This window comes from Myodes glareolus, chromosome 6 (genome assembly GCF_982192425.1).
Source record: "Myodes glareolus chromosome 6, mMyoGla1.1, whole genome shotgun sequence".
In the NCBI taxonomy this organism is placed as follows: domain Eukaryota; kingdom Metazoa; phylum Chordata; class Mammalia; order Rodentia; family Cricetidae; genus Myodes; species Myodes glareolus.
This window is the reverse complement of record NC_142031.1, coordinates 10,827,798-10,848,293: the sequence shown is the minus strand read 5'-3', so window position 1 is coordinate 10,848,293 and position 20,496 is coordinate 10,827,798. Positions and strand designations below refer to the sequence as shown.

The 20,496-nt window shown below is 38.6% G+C and overlaps 1 pseudogene; it reads left to right on the top strand.

The window, feature by feature from the left end:
- The first annotated feature begins 313 nt into the window (after positions 1 to 313).
- LOC148121634 (vomeronasal type-2 receptor 116-like) lies at positions 314 to 19,486 on the top strand (annotated as a pseudogene).
- The last annotated feature ends 1,010 nt before the right edge of the window (positions 19,487 to 20,496 follow it).

Below are 20,496 nucleotides of genomic sequence, written 5' to 3'. Positions count from 1 at the left end.
CTTCTACTATTCTCAGCAGGTGAGGATTTTTGTGATGGTTATGCAAGAAATCCTTTCTTCATTGGTGCCATCCTCAGATGCTAAGATTAGTATGAGGAGCAGACTGGCCTTACACTTATTTCAAACTGCATAGTCCATGGAAACAATTCAGAGACTTCATGGACCATCTATATTTACATTATTGAAATAGAGATGAGGGAAGAAGTAACAGGAAGGGGGTGTTTTAGAATTCTTTGCAGAAAAGTGTGTTTAACAAGTCCTTAGCAGTGTACGCTACTTCACGCTGTTCCTTGTTTCCTAGATCCTTCAGCTCACCTATGGACCCTTCCATCCTACCCTGAGTGACCATGAACAATTTCCTTTTCTGTATCAAATGGCCCCTGAGGACACATCTCTACCCATGGCCATGGTCTCCCTCATACTTTACTTCAGCTGGAACTGGATTGGGCTTGCCATCTCAGACAATGATCAGGGTGCCCAGTTTCTCTCGTATTTAAGAACAGAGATGGAAAAAAATATACTCTGCTTTGCCTTTGTGAATATGATTCCCCTCAACCTACATTTGTACATGTCAAGAGCTGAAGTGTATTATAACCAAATCTTGTTGTCATCCTCAAATGTTGTTATCATTTATGGTGACCCAGACAGTACTCTAGGTGTCAGCTTTAGAAGGTGGACATCTCGAGGTATACAGAGAATCTGGGTCACCACCTCACAGTTCGATGTCACTACAAGTAAGAGTGACTTCTTGTCTGAATTGTTCCTTGGTACTCTGACATTTGCACACCACCATGCTGAGATTTCTGGTTTTAAAAATTTTATCCAAACAGTGAACCCTCTTAAATACTCAGATGAATACCTGGCAAGGCTGGAGTGGCTGAACTTTAACTGTGAAATCTCGGATTCTATGTGTAAGACACTGAGGAATGGCTCATCCAACAGCTCACTGGAATGGGTGATTGCACAGACATTTGACATGGCTTTTAGTGATGACAGCTATGATATATACAATGCTGTTTATACTATGGCCCATGCCTTCCATAAGACTCTTCTTCAGTCAGTGGGCAATGAAGAAGTACCCCATACTGACTGCTTGAAGGTGATATTTCTATTTGTTGATATTCGTTGTCATCTATATCAGCCTTTAATAGAGTCTCAGATGCCCCATTTTAGTAGGTTAGGATATATTTCCCCAAATACAAAGATTTCTGAACATTTTTCTCTTGAGGAAGAAAATCTAGTGGTTTGTAAAAGTCTCAAATGCAAAGACTGTGGAGTGGGAGACACAATTTATCAATCAAAATCCGTGATTTTGTTACAGAGCACTGAATACCATGACCCCTGCTCTAATACTGGAAACATAGGAGTCTTCCTCATCAATCCTCTCTATCATAAAATAGAGCTTTTGTTCCTTAATTGACAAATATGTGGTAGTCAGTGTAGGGGATGGTTGTCACAAGTGTTTTAAACTGATTCTGCACTAAATCTAGGCTCTGGAAAGCTCACATGTGTTTGAAGGGATAATTCTTATTGTTTATGAGTGGATATTTGTGTGTTTCTATGTATCTGCGGGTTTATCTGTGTTGAAGTTATGTGTGTGCTTCTATCTATCTGAATATCTTCCTGTCTGTAATAAGTGATAATAAATTTGTCTTTTATCAATATCTTTCTCTATGAGTGTGTTTCTTTGTATCTCTCCCTATGTATATTTGTCAGTGCATATGTCTGCATATGCCTATGTGTGTGTGTAATTTGTGTGTTTTTGTGGATGTGCTTGTACATATGTATATCTGTGTTTCTGTGTACATGTGTGTGTTTTAGTGATTGTGTTTGTACATGTGTATAGCTGTGTTTCTGTTCCTGTGTATGTGTGTCCGTCTTTGTATTTGAGGATAAATTTGCCTGTGTCAATGTCTCCTTTGTGGGAGTTTGTGTCTGCTGTGTCTCCTTGTGCATGTTTATCTATAAATTGGTGAAAATTTTCATTGGCCTGTGTATGTTTTGTGGGTTTCCGTTTCTTTGTGTCTGAGTGCATAAGTCTGTTTGTGTGTGCCTGTGTGTTCATATCCTGTCTTGGCTACATGTGTATATGTGTGTGAATAGTATGTGCCTGTATTATGTATGCATATGAGTCTGTGTGTATGTGTTTGTGCACATTTAATACTTATAATTATAATTAGTGTCTGCATGTATGCCTGTGCTTATGATTGGTAATTCCTCTGATACAAAATAAAATTCTAGGAACATTATGATAATTTTATTTATTTACTTGCTTTCACTGAGACTTCTCACTGGACATCTTCTATAAAGTTGTATTTAAGATGAAGTCATAATATATTTTCTGACTTCAAGGAGGGGCAGATTCACTAAGGAATGCTGCCTGTCTTTCAGCTAAACTCCATACTTAGGAAGACCCACTTCACTAATCCAGTTGGGGACAGAGTGAATATGAACCAGAAAGAAAAACTGCAGCCAGAGTATGACATTTTCCAGATTTGGAATTTCCCAAGTGGTCTTGGACTTAAGGTGAAGATAGGAATGTTTAGCCCATATTTTCCACACGGTCAACAGCTCCATTTATATGAAGACATTCTAGAGTGGGCCACAGGAAGTAGACAGGTAGGTCTGACCTGATGAACTGATTTACATTACACAGCAGTAACGCTGTCACGTGGGTTCACCTGTGCTTCCATGTAACTTAGTAAAAGTAGATTGTCACTTTAGGAGCCATTTTCTAGCCTCCTACAAAATGTTTCTTCTTTTCACTTTTTTGATGTGATATTGAATGAATTGTTTCAGGATTTCATACATGCATACAGTGATTTTTATCATACCAGAACATGTTTCTGGTTTCTAATATAAATATAAAACTGTTTTTTAACCACTGTTTAATCTTATTTCCTATAATTGAGAAATGTTCTCTTGGTACCATTCTGATTACTACACAGTGATTTTTTTTCTTTTCTGCTGCACCTCTGACAGATGCTGAAAGAATGTGACTAATTGTAAGGGAGGAGTAAAGTAAGCACATGCAAATTATTCATTTTATTATAAAATTTGCTTTAAGCCTTTTTACCAACAGGTCCTAACCATGTGTTAATATAACAGTTTCCTAACCCATTTAGAAACCCTGTAGATTATAACGTTGTTGTGGATGTGATTGATTTGTCTGCATGTATTTCTGTGCAGTGCTAGAATGTGTGGTATATGTTCATGTCAGAACAATGATTTGGATTTCTGGGAAACTGGAGACAGTGTGATGCCACACAGGGGGAACTAGAAGTCAAACTTGAAACTGTGTATGAGGAGCAATTGTAATTGACATTTGAGCCTTTTTTCTAGTCCTGATGTTTATCCTGTAAATGAAATTGTTCACTAGAGGAACATTGCTCGATTTCATTACTTCTTTCGTAGTTCACTCAAACAAACAAGTGAACAAGTGTGTGTCTAGTTTCCTTATCTCTGTGGGTGGGAGGTATTGGTAGTAAAGTAATTTGGCTTCTGAAAGTTTATAAATGATATGTTCCATTATGGGTTTTAGGCATGATATAGATAATAATTCTCATGTGGGTGGAATTTAGGTATCCAATTCAAACTTCCCAACTACAAAGTGACTTTTGATCTGAGGGTTTCACTACTGAATTTGATCTGAAGGCTTAACTACTATCCATTTAAAGACCACCAATGAAATTTCACATGTGCTCTAAACAAGCCTCAGTTGAGCATTACAAAAACATCCACTGGAGGAATATAGAATATTAAGAAAGTTTCAACCATTTCTATACTTCCAAATGTGCATATTTCAATGCAGAAACAAATGAATAAAATATGAAGCATGCAAGCAAGACAATTATTCATGTCAGAGTCATATATTTACATGAGAACAAATTCAATGGTTTAATTGGCTGACGAATAAAGCTGTTTTGGCCAATAGATTAGCAGAGCAGGGCTAGGCAGGAAATCTGTACAGAGATAGAGAGAGTAGGTGGAGTCAAAGAGATGCCATGTAACTGCCAAAGGAGGAAGATGCTGAATCTTACCAGTAGACCACAACCTCATGGTGATACACAGATTAATAGAAATGAATTAATTTAACATGTAAGAGTTAGCTAAATGATGCCTAAGCTACTACTCAAACAGTGTTGTAATTAATATAGTTTCTGTGTAACTTTTCGGGTTTGGGCAACAGGGAGACAAACAGGAAGTTTCTGCCTATATAAACTAATACAGAGACAGAACAAAGTTCAATGATGAACATAAATTACAGGAATTAAGAACCACTCTAACACCGCTATAGAAGACACTTGAAGAACTCCTACAAACTGAAAAGAAAGAAAAATACAAGTGATAAAGGTATGTAAAGACAGCACTAGAACACCAGACAGAAAACCGTTAGAAAAGTATCAATATTGTGATAACGACAATGAATAATATAATTAATAAATAATTCTCAATGACAATTTATTGCTAAACTTTATATTCTCTAATCAAAATACACAAATATCAAGGTTGTCTGTAAAGGCAGCAGTCATTTTGTTTCCAAAAACACACCTTAGTTACAAACATGAAGAGAGACCCCTTTTATAAATATGGGGGAAATAATTTTGAGGAAATGTAACATAATAAAGAAAATTAGAGACCATTCATTTTGATAGACATGGACGTAAAATTCTCAACTAAACCTGAATAATAAAACTCAACAACACAACAGAAAGATCTGCTCCTGTGACAAAAATGACTGAATTCCAGGGACACAAGCTTGGTTCAACAAATGCATATCAGTTATATAAATGTGGCACAGAAATAGACTCATGAATAGAACTAGAGGAGCATCCGAGTATGTGCAGAAAGTGCTCGTAACAAACAATTTCAGCATTCATTCAGAGTTAAAATTAAAAAATAAAACCTGACACAAAAGAAGGAGCACATCTTGACTTAATAAGGTTTTCTTTATAGTAATTAATATTTTCCCAGCCTAATCATATGAAATAAAATAAAAATCAATAAATAAGAAACTTAATATGGAGCTAGGCATCCCTTCAGGGCTGTTCACCTTCTACTCTGGAATGTAAGGGAGATCCTAGTGGCCTGCAGGTGAGGTAAGAATAGGAAAATGGCTGGGAGGTACTGATAGCTGCCTTTGCTTCTGCAAAACCAGCTTTCTGCTATGGGAAAGGGATAAACTATCTTTTTATTACTATATAGTAGGAAAGTAAGAAACAACTGAGGAAATAAAACAGTTTTCCTGCCCAGCTATGGATTTCACAGGTAGCTGTAATACACACTTTTCTGATTTCTAGCTTAAAACCCCATCTTAATCTCCCTTCTGCACCTGCATGCTATTTGGCTCTAAGGCTGCCATCCTTTTGCAGTAAGAATGAATTCATTTCCTCTAAAAGAAAAATGTTTTCTATGACAATCTACTATGTGAAGAGAAACTCAAAGAATTGTCACTAAAATCCTAAGTGAGGTCAGGTGTATGTGGTGGTGCACATCTTAATCCAAATTCTTGGAAGTCAGAGAAAGAGAATTTCCTGTCTCTTTATGGCAAGTCTGGATTACATAGCAAGTCTAGGTCACCTATGATTGCATATAGTAGAGACCCCACCTGAAAATCATGGGCAAAATTGGACAAGGTTTTAACATTTTCTCCACTCTTCTTCAAAATAGTCCTTAATATCTTAGCAAGTATAAAAGTAAGCTGTGCTGAGTCAGCTCAGCAACATTCCTGATCAGCAAGGGGCCCTGACTTCTAGCAGAGGGCCATCGGAGGGCTCAGCTGCCTTCGTGCTGGGCCTGGGCTGTAGGTGCTTCCCGGCAGGAGGCAGTTCCTGTGTCTTAAAAGCCTGCCTGAGAACAGGTGGGGCCGGAGTCAGCTCAGTGACATTCCTGACCGGCAAGGGGCCCAGACTTCTAGCAGAGGGCCATGGGAAAGGTGAGTTTGCTTCTGGCCTGCTGCAGGGGCCTGGTGAGGAGGAGCTCGGACTTTCCCCGACCCCATAGACTCCCAGGTCACCTTGCAGTGCTGGCTCCACCTTGCTAAGCTCTCCCGCCTGCCATCCCAGCTTCCATCCAGGTACAAATTCCTATATTTCTCCCTTCCCCCTGTAGCCATAAAATTTCCCCAGCTCAGGTGCCTTCAGGCTGGGCCTGGGCTGTAGGCGCATCCTGGAAGGAGGGAGTGCCTGTGCTTCAATAACCTGCCTGAGGAAAGGTGGGCATTCTGTCAGTGAAGTCCATGCCCAACAAGGTAACCTGACTGGTACCAGAAGATCCAATAGGGAACATTTGAAGGAAGAAATGGGCAGACACCAAGACAAGACCTTGTCCAACAATCTGAAAATCAACATGAAAACACCATATCCCAACGACCCTACAATAGAAGGACTTGAACACCTTAATCCAGAAGAAGTGGGAAAAAGTGCCATTATGAAAACATTAGAGTCCCTGAAACAGGATATGAATAACTCCCTTAAAGAATTGGATGAGAAGTATAACAAAATTTTGAAGAAATGAATATAGAAATGATTGAGAAATATAACAAAAAGTTTGAAGAACTAAGTAAATCCGTGAATGATACCCTGAGAAACCAAGAAAAAACAATCAAACAGGTAAAAGAAACAGTTCAAGAATTGAAAACTGAAATGGAGGCAATGAAGAAAACACAAACTGAGAACCGGCTGGATATGGAAAACCTAGGTAAATGAACGGAGACTACAGAATCAAGCATAACCAATAGAATACAAGAGATAGAATCTGAGAATGAATCTCAGATTTTGAATATACCATATAGAAAATAAATGCTCTGGTCAAAGAAAACGGCAAATCCAACAAATTCTCTTCACAAAACATTCAAGAAATCTGGGATACAATAAAAAAAAACCAAATCTAAGAATAATAGGGATGGGAGAAGGAGAAGAACTGCAGATCAAAGGCCCAGAAAATATATTCAACAAAATTATAGAAGAAAACTTTCCCAATCTAAAGAATGATATTCCTATGAAGGTTCAAGAAGCATACAGAACACCGAATAGACTGGATCAAAAAAAAAAAAATCCCCTCGCCATTTAATAATCAAAACACAAAACATACAGATTAAAGAAAGAATATTAAGAACTGCAAAGGAAAAAGGTCAAGTAACTTATAAAGGTAAACCTATCAGACTTACACCGGACTTCTCTATGGAAACCATGAAAGACAGAAGATCCTGGATAGAGGTACTGCAGAAACAAAGAGACCATGGATGCAAACCCAGACTGCTATACCCAGCCAAGCTATCGTTCACTATCAATGGAGAAAACAAAATATTCCAGGATAAAAAAAAATTAAACAATTTGTAGCCACAAATCCAGCCTTACAGAAAGTAATAGAAGGAAAATCGCAACCCAAGGAATCCAACATTGCCATCACTGCCTACAATAACCCAGACATCTAGCGACCCTTCACAATCACAACTCAAAGAAGAGAAACACACAAACTCTACTACACACACACACACACATACACACACACACACACAAATAATAACGGGAATCAACAACCACTGGTCATTAATATCACTTAATATTAATGGACTCACCTCACCGATAAAAAGGCACAGACCAAGAAATTGGATAAGAAAACAGGATCCAACATTCTGCTGTTTACAAGAAACACACCTCAACCACAAAGATAGACACCTGCTCAGAGTAAAGGGTTGGGAAAAGGTTTTCCAAGCAAACGGACCTAAGAAACAAGTGGGTGTGGCCATTCTAATATCTAACAAAATTGACTTCAAACTAAAATCAATCAGAAGAGATGCAGATGGACATTTCATACTCATAACAGGAACAATGCATCAGGAGGAAGTCTCAATCCTGAATATCTATGCCCCTAATATAAAAGCACCCACTCATGTAAAAGAAAAACTTTTAGAACTCAAGGCAGTCATCAAACTACACACACTAATAGTAGGAGACTTCAACACTTTTCTTTCATCAATGGACAGGTCAATCAGACAGAAACCTAGCAGAGAAATAAGAGAATTATTTGAGGTATTGAATCAAATGGACTTAACAGATATCTATAGAACATTCCACCCAAATAGGAAAGAATATACCTTTTTCTCTGCTGCTCATGGAACCTTCTCGAAAATTGACCACATACTGGGTAACAAAGCAAACTTCCACAGATACAAAAATATATTAGTAACCACCTGTGTCTTGTTGGATCACCATGGAATAAAGTTAGAATTCAATAACAATTCGAACACCAGAAAGCCTACAAATGCTTGGAAGTTGAACAGTCAACTACTGAATCATCCCTGGGTCAAGGAAGAAATACAGAAAGAAATTAAAGTCTTCCTTGAATTTAATGAAAATAAAGACACAACATACTCAAACCTATGGGACACAATGAAAGCAGTGCTAAGAGGAAAGTTCATAGCACTAAGTGCCCAATTAAAGAAAACGGAGAAAGCACATATTGGAGATTTAACAGCAAACCTGTAAGCTCTGGAAAAAAAAGAAGCAGACTCTCCCAGGAGGAGTATAAGACTGGAAATAATCAAACTGAGGACTGAAATGAACAAAATAGAAACACAAAAAACAATCCAAAAAAATCAACTAAACAAAAAGTTGGTTCTTAGAGAAAATCAACAAGATTGACAAACCCCTAGCCAAACTAATCAAACAGCAGAGAGAACACTCAAATTAATAAGATCAGAAATGAAAAGGGGGACATAACCACAGACACAGAGGAAATTCAGAGAATCATTAGATCTTAGTACGAAAGTTTATATGCCACAAAGTTGGAAAATATACAAGAAATGGATTGGTTTTTAGATAAATACCATTTGCCAAAGTTAAATCAAGACCAGGTGAACAATATAAATAGACCTGTTAGTCGCGAAGAATTAGAAGCTGTTATCAAAAACCTTCTGACCAAAAAAAGCGCAGGGCCAGATGCTTTCAATGCAGAATTCTACCAGAACTTCCAAGAAGAGCTGATACCTATACTCCTTAAGGTATTTCACAATATAGAAACAGAAGAGTCATTGCCAAACTTTTTTTATGAAGCTACTGTTACCTGATACCAAAACCACATAAAGACACAACCAAGAAAGAGAATTACAGGCCAATCTCACTCATGAACATTGACGCAAAATTCTCAACAAAATCCTGGCAAACCGAATCCAAAAACACATTAGAAAAATTATCCATTATGATCAAGTAGGCTTCATTCCAGAGATGCAGGGCTGGTTCAACATACACAAATCTATCAATGTAATTCATCATATAAATAAACTGAAAGAAAAAAAAACATATGATCATCTCGTTAGATGCTGAAAAAGCATTGACAAAATCCAACATCCCTTTATGATAAAGGTGTTGAAGAGATTGGGGATACAAGGAACATACCTAAATATAATAAAAGTTATTTACAGCAAGCCGACAGCTAACATCAAACTGAACGGAGAGAAACTCAAAGCCATTCCATTAAAATCAGGAAGAAGACAAGGCTGTCCACTCTCCTCATACCTCTTCAATATAGTGCTTGAAGTTCTAGCAATAGCAATACGACAACATAAGGTGATCAAGGTGATTCAAATTGGAAAGGAAGAAGTTAAACTCTCGTTATATGCAGACGATATGATAGTATACATGAGCGACCCCAAAAACTCTACCAAAGAACTCCTACAGCTGATAAACAGCTTTAGTAATGTGGCAGGATACAAGATCAACTCCAAAAAATCAGTTGCCCTCCTATACACAAAGGATAAAGAAGCAGGGAGGGAAATGAGCGAAACTTCACCTTTCACGATAGCCACAAATAGCATAAAATATCTTGGGATAACTCTGACCAAGGAAGTGAAAGACCTATTTGACAAGAACTTTAAGTCTTTGAAGAAAGAAATTGAGGAGGATACCAGAAAATGGAAAGATCTTCCTTGCTCTTGGATTGGGAGAATCAACATAGTAAAAATGGCAATTCTACCAAGAGCAACCTATAGATTCAATGCAATCCCCATCAAAATACCATCAAACTTCTTCACAGACCATGAGAGAATAAAAATCAATTTTATATGGCAAAACAAAAAACCCAGGATAGCCAAAACAATCTTATATAATAAAGGAACTTCTGGAGGTATAACCAACCCTGACTTCAAACTCTATTACACAGCTACAGTATTGAAAACAGCTTGGTACTGGCATAAGAAGAAAGAAGTCGACCTATGGAATCAAATAGAAGACCCAGATATTAACTCAGAAACCTATGAACACTTGATTTTCGACAAGGGGGCTAAAGGTATGCAATGGAAGAAGGAAAGCATCTTTAACAAATGGTGCTGGCATAACTGGATGTCAACCTGTAGAAGAATGAAAGTAGATCCATATCTATCACCGTGCACAAAAATCAAGTCCAAATGGATTAAAGACCTCAACATTAATCTGACCAATTTGAACCTGATAGAAGAGAAAGTGGGAAGTAGTCTACAAGACATAGGCACAGGAGACCACTTCCTAGGTAGAACCCCAGTAGCACAGACAATAAGAGAATCAATGAATAAATGGGACCTCCTGAAACTGAGAAGCTTCTGTAAAGCAAAGGACACTGTCAGTAAGACAAAAAGGCTACCTTCTGACTGGGAGAAGATCTTCACCAACCCCTCATCAGATAAAGGCCTGATCTCCAAAATAAAGAAAGAACACAAGAAACTAGACACTAAAACTCTAATTAACCCAATTAAAAAATGGGGTGCTGATCTGAACAGAGAATTCTCAACAGAAGAACTTCGAATGGCCCAAAGACACTTAAGGTCATGCTCAACATCCTCAGCAATCAGGGAAATGCAAATCAAAACAACTATGAGATACCATTTTACACCAGTCAGATTAGCTAAAGTTAAAAACACCAATGATAGCCTATGCTGGAGAGGATGTGGAGAGAGGGGAACTCTCATCCATTGTTGGCGGGAATGCAAACTTGTGCATCCACTGTGGAAATCAGTATGGCAGTTTCTCAGGAAACTAGGAGTCAACCTCCTTCAAGACCCAGCAATTCCACTCTTGGGAATATACCCAAGAGATGCCCTATCATACCACAAAAACATTTGTTCAACTATGTTCATAGCTGCACTATTTCTAATAGCCAGACCATGGAAACAACCTTGGTGCCCCTCAATAGAAGAATGATTAAAGAAGGTGTGGAACATATACACATTAGAGTTTTACTCAGCGGTAAAAAAACAATGACATCTTGAATTTTGCATGCAAATGGATGGAAATAGAAAACACTATACTGAGTGAGGTAAGCCAGACCCAAAAAGTGGAATATGGTATGTATTCACTCATAAGTGGATTCTAGCCACAATTAAAGGTCTTTGAGCCTATTATTCGAGATCCTAGAGAAGCTAAATAAGAAGGTGAACCTGAAGAAAATCATGTACTTATCCTCCTGGAGATTGGACATAGACAAGAGTGCCAGGTAACCTCGGGTGCATGGGGGGGGGTGGGAGGGTTGTTGGAAGGGGAGAAGGTTAGAGAGAAGGGAGTAGGGGAGGAAGGGGGAAAGCTTGGGGCACTGGGATGGGGAGAGGGAGGAAGGATGGATATGGGATCAGGGAAGAATATGTTTCAACTAAGGGAGTCATTTTAGGGTTTACAAGAGACTAGATTATAAATGGGATCCCAGATCCAAGGAGAGATCCCAAGATTGTTCTCTGGACAGAGGAGAGGATGCCTGAACCGGCCTTGGCCCATAACCATACTGATGAATATTTTGCTTATCACCATAGAACCTTCATCTGGCGATTGATGGGATAGAGACAGAGACCCACATTGGAACACTGGACTTAACTCCCTAGGTCCAAACGAGAAGCAGAAGGAAAGAGAACGTGAGCAAATAAAGGCAAGACCAGAGGGAACCTTCATCCGACGATGGATGGCAATACAGATGGAGACCCACATTGGAGCACCGGACTTAGCCCCCCAATGTCCAAATGAGGAGCAGTAGAAAGAAGAACATGAAAAAGGAAATCAGGACCGCGAGGGGTGCGATCACCCACTGATACAAGGGGACTGAACTAATGAGAGTTCACCAAGGCCAGTTGGACTGGGACTGAACGAGCACGTGATCCAACCAGATTCTCTGAATGTGGCCGGATTCTCTGAATGTGGCCGGATTCTCTGAATGTGGCTGGCCCGGAGTCTTTCTGAAAAGCCATTGACAATGACACTGGGATTTGTTTCCTCTGCATATACTGGATTTTTGGGATCCAATCTGGATACTCACCTTCCTTGACCTGGAGGGAGGGGGGAGGAACTTGAACTTCCCACAGGGCAGGAAACCCTGACTGCTCTTAGGGATGGAAAGGGAGGAGGAGAGGGAGTGGGGGGAGTGGGAGGGTTTTGGGAGGAGGGGCCGAAATAGAAACTTTTATAATTTAATAAACTTTGAAAAAAAAAGTAAGCTGCAACCATGAAAAACAGAAAAGAAGGGAATAAATGTGTCCAGTGGTAACACACATGTTTAACCTCTGCATTCAGGATGCAGCAGAGGGAGATCCCTGTGAACTCTAAGTTAGCCTAATCTATACTAGGAGTTGAGATCTACCACCATTACACAGTGAAACCCTGTTTCAAGGAGAAAGAAAAAAGGGGGAAGATTTGTGCATAACTAGGTTGTGAAGAATATGAAAAAATCTATGTATAGGAGACACTGCAGTTTCAATACAGAACTCGGCACTGTGCAATGGATGGAAAGTAAAAATGTGATATTAGCAGATTTCCAAAGCAACATATAGATCCCTGTCACCAGGTTTTTGATGATATGGAGATATTTTTATTATAAATTTTAAGAAATCTTTCAATTAACTTTAAGTTATTTAACTTTTATCCAGGTTCTGCAGTATCTGCAGACTTCTGTAAATCACTTTATTCTCAGGAAACACTCAACCTTCCAGCTCAGTGCACATCAACTCAGCACTTCACTAGAAATACACCAGGCTTTACCTAGTCTTCTGTCTCTTTACACTCTGTCATGCTTTGCAGGGTGATTTTAGTGGAGTTCATGTGTTCTATCTCAGATTTGAGGAGTATTTCCCTGTTTTAGATTTCTCCATTAGTCCTAGCTTGTTATGCTATTGCTGTGATTAAACAGACCATAAGCAAAGTGAGAAGGGTGGGTTGGTTTGACTCATGGGTTATAGTAGAGGGAAGACAAGGCAGGAATCTGAAGACTGCAACTAAAGTACAGATCCTAAAGGAACACTGCTTACTGGTTTCTTCTACTTGATTTCTCGTACAACTCTGTCTAGGGACAGCACTGCCCACTGGGCACTCCTACAGTAAATACCAATCAATAAAATGTTTTACAGATATTGTGACAGGCTACTCCAATGGAAAGAACTTTTTAAAGTTCCCTCTAACTTTCAAATGTACTTTGTGTCAAGTTGCGAAAAATTAAATAGAAAAACCAGTTTGCATGCTCTGTAGTGTTTATCCAGAGGAAACACATCATTCTTCTTCTTAAATTTCCAGCATTGTGAAGCACTGAACTTTATACTAAATTGATTCTACGCATTCATATAATTTGGCATTCTATAATATGATAAGTGGAAAACTTATTGATATTTTAACACAGTAATTTAAAATAGTTATGGAAGGAGTAGGCAAAACTCCTAATAACAGCATGTTTTCTAATTTTCCTCAGATGCCGCCCTCTGTGTGCAGTGCTGACTGTGGTCCTGGATTCAGAAAGTTCAGGCAGCAGGGAATGGCAGCCTGCTGTTTTGATTGCACCCCCTGCCCAGAAAATGAAGTTTCTAATGAGACAAGTGAGTATTTGCTGTTGAGATAAACCCTTCACGTGGATCATCCTCTCTAACATACACAGGGCTGACCAAAGGGTCTAAAAGTCCACTGTAAAAATCAAATCTATCACTTTCCTACATTTGATTTATTGGAATGTAATCAACATCAATGTCCCTCAAATTACACCATGTAGTATCACATACATCTTTGACTCAGAAAACTCATAGTATGTGTCAGTTTCTCAAAGAAACAGTTTTGATAATCAAACTGTAGTGCAAGGAAATTCTAAACACAGCCTTTCCTAGTGATTGTTTAATCTATTTCCATGTGTGTATGTGTCTCTACAGACATTTGTAGACATCATGGATATGTAATAATCAGTGAGAACCAGAATAGGGAAACTTTGATTATTTCCTGTCAACTACTCCTTCTGTTTGAGTTTGCTTCTTTTTGCTTGGGAGCTTTCAGGTGTGCTGTTAAGTTGGTATGCCAGATTTTTCCAAATTCTTTATGGGGACTCTTAGCACTGCGTTCAGAGTATTTCATAAGTTTGGATATGTTGTGGATTCATTTTCATTGAATTCTAGGGCATCTTTAATTCCATTCTTTATTTCTCTGTTGATCCAGTGGTAGTTTAGTTGAGAGTAGTTCAATGTCCATAAGTTTTTAAGATTTTTTGCTTTGTGTTGCTGTTGAACTCTAATTTTAACCCATAGTGGTATAATACAAGGGGTTGTTTCAATTTCTTTGTATCTATTCAGAATGTTTTTTATGTTCAAGTACATTTCAATATTTTAGAAGGTTGCATAAGATACTGAGAAGAAGGTATATTCTTTTATGATTTGGTGAGAGGTTCCATAGTAGTCTATTATGTCCATTTGTGTTATAAATCTGTTAGTTCCATTGTTTCTCCATTAAGTCTCTATCTGACAGACCTGTTCATTTGTGTGAGTAGGGTGTTGAAGGCTTCCACTATCAATGTGTGAGGTCACATGTGTGATTTATGCTTTAGTAATGTTTCTTTTACAAATGTTGGTGCCCTTGTATTTAGTGGATAGTATTTCAAAATTGATACTTCATCTTGATGGATTTTTCCTGTGATGAATATGAAGTGTTCTTTTTAATCTCTATTGATTAAACTTAGTTTGAAGTCTATTTTGTTCGATATTAGGATAGTTATATCAGCTTGCTTCTTAGATCCATTTAGTTGGAAATCCTTTCCCCAACCCATTACTCTGAAGTAATGGCAGTCTTTGAAGTTGAGATATGTTTCTTGTATGTAACAAAAGGATGGATTCTGTTTTCATATCCATTCTGTTCACATGTCTATTTTCATTGTCTAATAAAGTCCATTAACATTAAAAGATGTTAATGACCAGTGATTATTAATTCCTGTTACATTTTGGCTCTAGTGGTGGTGGTGGTAGAGTGTGTGATTTCCTACTTTGGGTTTGGCTGTTGTGAGATACCATTTGCCTGTGTTTTCATGGATGTAGCTACATTCTGTGAGTTGTAGTTTTTATTCTAGCACTTTCTGTAGTGCTGCATTTGTGGATAGGTATTGCATAGCTCTGATTCTGTCATGAAATACCCTGTTTTCTTAGTCTATGGTGATTGAAAGTTTTTCTGAGTATAGCAGTCTGGGAAAGCATCTTAAAAACATTGGTTCCTTAATGTTTGTAAAGACTCTGTGCAGGACCTTCTGGCTTTTAGGGTCTCCATTGAGAAGTCAGGTGTTATTTTGATATATCTGCTTTTATATGTTACTTGGCCTTTTTCATTTGCACCTCTTAAATACTTTATTTATTTTGTATGCTTAGTGCTTGGTTATTACGTGATAAGGGGACATTTTTCAGGTCTAGCCCATTTGGTGGTCAGTAAGCTTCTTGTAGTTTTGTAGGCATGTTCTTCTTTAGGTTGAGAAAGTTTTCTTCTATGATTTTGTTGAAAATATTTTCTATATTTTTGAGTTGGGCTTCTTCTCCTTCTTCTATTCCTATTTTTCTGAGGGTTGGTCTTTTCATGGTGTCCCAGATTTTCTGAAAGTTTTATGTTAGGAATTTATTGGACTTAATATTTTCTTTGACTTATGAATCTATTTCCTCCATTGTATCTTCAAAGCTTGTAATTCTTGCTTCTATTTTTTGTATTCTGTCTGTGTTGCTTGAATCAGTAAGTAGTTCCTGTTTATTTACCTAGATTTTTCAATTCCTGAATTTCCCCTGTTTGTGTTTCCTTTATTGTTTCTATTTCAATTTTCAAGTCTTGAACCATTTCCTTCCCCTGTTTGACTGTTTTGGCTTGGCTTTCTTTGTTTCTCTAAGGGATTTATTGGTTTCTTCTAATTTTTGTTTGTCTTTTCCTTGATTTCTTAAGAGAATTTTTTATTTCCTCTTTAAGAAGCTTCATCATTTTTATAATGTTATTATTAAGGCTGTTTTCTTGTGTTTCTGCTATATTGGAATATTCAGGTCTTACTGTTGTAGGATCGCTGGTGATTCCATATTACTCGTTCAGTTCTTGAATATATTCTTATTCTGGCATTTGTTCATCTGTTCTTCCAACAGGTGTGGGTCATGCCTGTGCCTTAATAGTCTGTTCTTCCAACTGGTATAGCTTCTGTCTGTGCCTGTTTTCCAAATGGTGTGGTTTGCACTTGTACCTATGTAATCTTTTATGGTTAAGGGGACTGCTGGCCATGGAGAGGATGTTCAGGTGCCTGTTTGCTGTCTGATAGGACTACACCACAGCAGGGAAGTTCCATCAGAATTGAGGACAGGATCCAGCTGCCTTTCTGGTGCTGCTTTTTCCAACCGATGTGACTTGTGACTGTGCCTATGTAATCTACTGGGTGGGACTAGCCATGGGGAGGATGTTCAGATATGTGTGGTTTGTTGGTGGAGTATGTTTTGGAGGGACAGAGTCCAGAGGGTCGAAGGAGTAGTAGTGTAGCCTGAAGGAAGGTCTCTGACCTACTTGCCAGCTCTTGAGAATTGCCTGGTTGTAATACAACAGGTGGGCAGGGCCCAACTGCCTTGCTCGTGCTGGAATGAGATTGGGAGGGTCATGCATGGGATTTGCCTTAAGGTTTAATTAGGGTCTGAATATTGGGATTGTCCAGCTCGAATGCTGATCACTCACTAGTTTTCCCAACTGCAGTGGTTTGCACCTGTGCCTATGTAGACAGCTGGCATTATGAGGAAGGGCTGGCCATAGGTGTTCAGGTGCATGGGATTTGGAGGTGGAGGATGTCTTGGAGGGACAGAGTTCAGTGGGTGGCAGGGGTAGTGGTGAAGCCTGGAGGCAGGTCTCTGACCTGCTTGCCAGCTCTTGAGAATTGCCTGGTTGTTGCTTCTTATGAACAATACTCATGAGTGCAGCATCCTTATTATCAGATGAGGATACAACTAAGGGCATATTTATTTAATTACTTTGCATTTTCAAAGATCAAAATTATATTTTTATATAATCTTCCTTTCTCATTTTCCCTCCAACTTACCCCATATAAACATGATCAACCTCATGTTCATGAACTCATTATTTGCTTTACATATACACATATAAAACTTAATGATTCTGAAGGTGCTTTACTCCTTCCAAGCATTGCAGACATGTCTCTAGCAATCTCTGCCCTTCTCCTGCATTCTCTTTGCCTTGCTATAAATAGTTAGATTACATTGTTAGTTTGAATATAATTTGCCCCCATAAGACCATGGGGAGTGGTCCTATTAGGAGGTTTGACCTTGTTAGAGAATATGTGGTTTTGTTGAATAAAGTGTGTCACATTAAAGGCAGAGTTTGAAGTCTCTTATATGCTCAAGTCACATGCAGTGAGTCTGTTTGCTTCCTGTTGCCTATGGATCAAACATGTAGAATTTAAATCTGCTTCTTTAGCAGCAGGTCGATCTGCAAATCACCATATCCTACCATGATAATAATGGATTGAACTTCTGAACTATAAGACACCAATTAAATGTTTTTCTTTAAAGAGTTGTCATGGTCATCATTTCTTCTCAGTAAATTGAGAACATGGGAACCATGGAAAAGGGTAGAAGGAGAGGAAAGAGAAAGGGAGGAGAGCAGAGACAAATGTGTAGCCCAATAAAAAAACTAAAACATGAATCCAACTCAAAAACAAAAACAAAAACAAACAAACAAACAAACATAAAACTAAGACAATTACATTCCTAAAGTTAGCCACCAAGGTCTATTGCCTTCTTAGCCACTTCCTCCTCCTGAGGCTGACTATCAAGTCCAGCTATCAAAGTGTGAAGTCAAGCTAGGGAAAATCTCTCATGACTGGTGCCCTAATTAACCTGATAACCAAAGTGCTAGGAAGATAAGCACTTCTTCCTAGAATGTGGTAACCTTTTTACATTTATAAAATGCAATTTTCCTACAGGGTATGCCCGTTTCTACTCTATCCATAGGAAGCTCTTTGCCCTTCTGACCCAAATACCCCTTCCTCCTCGCCTTTGTTTCTTTTCCTTATCCCTCATCCTCTATCTCATGTCTTTCTACTACAAATATCAGTACTTTCTTTATACCATGACAAATGGCATCATTAGCATGCATTTAGTAGACAGTGTAATGATTGTTTGCTTTTCATTTCACTAAAAGATAGTGAATGAGTATTATGAAATGGAAGCATTGCTTTGCAGCAATATCTTCCAACTACATCCTCAGCATGAGTGCAGATATTGCAATGCTTTATCAACACACATAAATGAAATGTCCTGTGAATAAAAGTGCTCAAGCTGCACTAATCATACATTCCTTTCTCCATCAGATGTGGATCAGTGTGTAAAGTGTCCAGAGGACCAGTATGCCAGTACAGAACACGTCCATTGCATTGACAAAGCTGTGAGCTTTTTGAGCTATAAAGACCCCTTGGGGATGGCTATAACCTTAATGGCCTTGTGCTTCTCTGCACTCACATCTGTGGTTCTTGGGTCTTCGTAAAGCACCATGACACTCCACTAGTGAAGGCCAATAACCGGAATCTCAGCTACACCTTGCTCATCTCACTCATCTTTTGTTTCCTATGTCCCTTGCTCTTTATTGGTTATCCCAACACAGCTATGTGCATCCTGCAGCAAATCACCTTTGGAGTGGTATTCACTGTGGCCATTTCCACTGTGTTGGCCAAAACAGTTACTGTGCTTCTGGCTTTCAAAGTCACAACTCCCGGAAAAAGGATGAGGTACTACTTGATTTCAGGGGCACCCAACTTCATCATTGTCATCTGTACCCTCATCCAAACTATTATCTGTGCAGTTTGGCTTGGAGTTTCTCCTCCATCTATTGACATTGATGCCAAGAATGAGCATGGCCACATCATCATTGTATGCAACAAGGGCTCAATTATTGCATTCTACTGTGTCTTGGGATACCATGGCTCCCTTGCATTAGGAAGCTTCATTGTGGCTTTCTTGGCCAGGACTCTCCCTGACACATTCAATGAAGCCAAGTTGCTGACATTCAGCATGCTGGTGTTCTGCAGTGTCTGGGTCATCTTTCTTCCTGTCTACCATAGCACCAAGGGCAAGGTCATGGTGGCTGTGGAGGTCTTCTCCATCTTGGCCTCTGGTGCAGGCTTGCTGGGGTGTATCTTTATTCCCAAGTGCTACATAATTTTGTTGAGACCAGAGAGAAATTCTCTTCAAAAGTTAAAGGAGAAAATGTCCTCCTGAACTATTTCATAAATTGAAAGTGACAGCTATAGTTTTGGGACAAAACCACCTATTAGAATACAACATAAGATGTATACATTAGCTAGTGAGCCCCCAAGAGCCCTACTTGCTTGAACTTGGGAGTCATGTTTTTCTGCTGCCTTAATTCTGTTGCATCCTTCAATCCTTCCTTTTCCCCCCATGGTTCCCAGTACTCCACTTAATGTTTAACTGTGCATCTCTGTGTCTGCTTCTATCAGCAACAAGAGGAACTCTCTGTGGTATTGATTGGACTAGGCACTGAACTATGAGTATAGCAAAAGAATTAGGAATAATTTCACTGATTTTTGCTTCTGTTTTAATCATTTGTGCTTTTTTCTACCCTAGTAAACTGAGTAATTCAGCTTCTTGTTTCTGATAATCCTTTTCCTGGATTTCTTTAAAGGATATATAAGCTTCATCTTTAAGAACCTCCATAATTTTTTTTTACCACTGAGTAGTACCATTTTGTATAGATGGACCACATTTTCCTCATCCATTCTTCTATTGGGAGGCATCTAGATTGTTTCTAGATTCTAGCTATTGTGCATAATATTACTATGAACATAGGTAAGCAAATGTCTTTGTGGTATGATTTTGCAGCCTTTGGGAATATGCCCAAAACTGATATTACTGTGTCTTGTGGTAGACTGTTTATCAGTTTTCTAAGAAACTGTCATACTGATTTACAAAATGGCTGCACAAGTTTTCACTCCAACCAGAAGAGGGGCAGGGAAATCATTAAATTTTCAGGCAAATGGATAAAACTAAAAAAAAAAATCATCCTGAGTGAGATAACCCATACTCAGAAAGACAAATATAGTATGTTATCACTCATTGGTGGTTATTAGGAGTAAGGTATGGGACAACCAAACTACAATCCACAGACCCAGAAAATGTAGATAACAAGGTAGGTCGAAAGAGAGACTCATAGATGTTACTGGGAAGAGGAAGTAGACAAGATCTCTTGGGTAAACTGAGGCCTTTGGGGT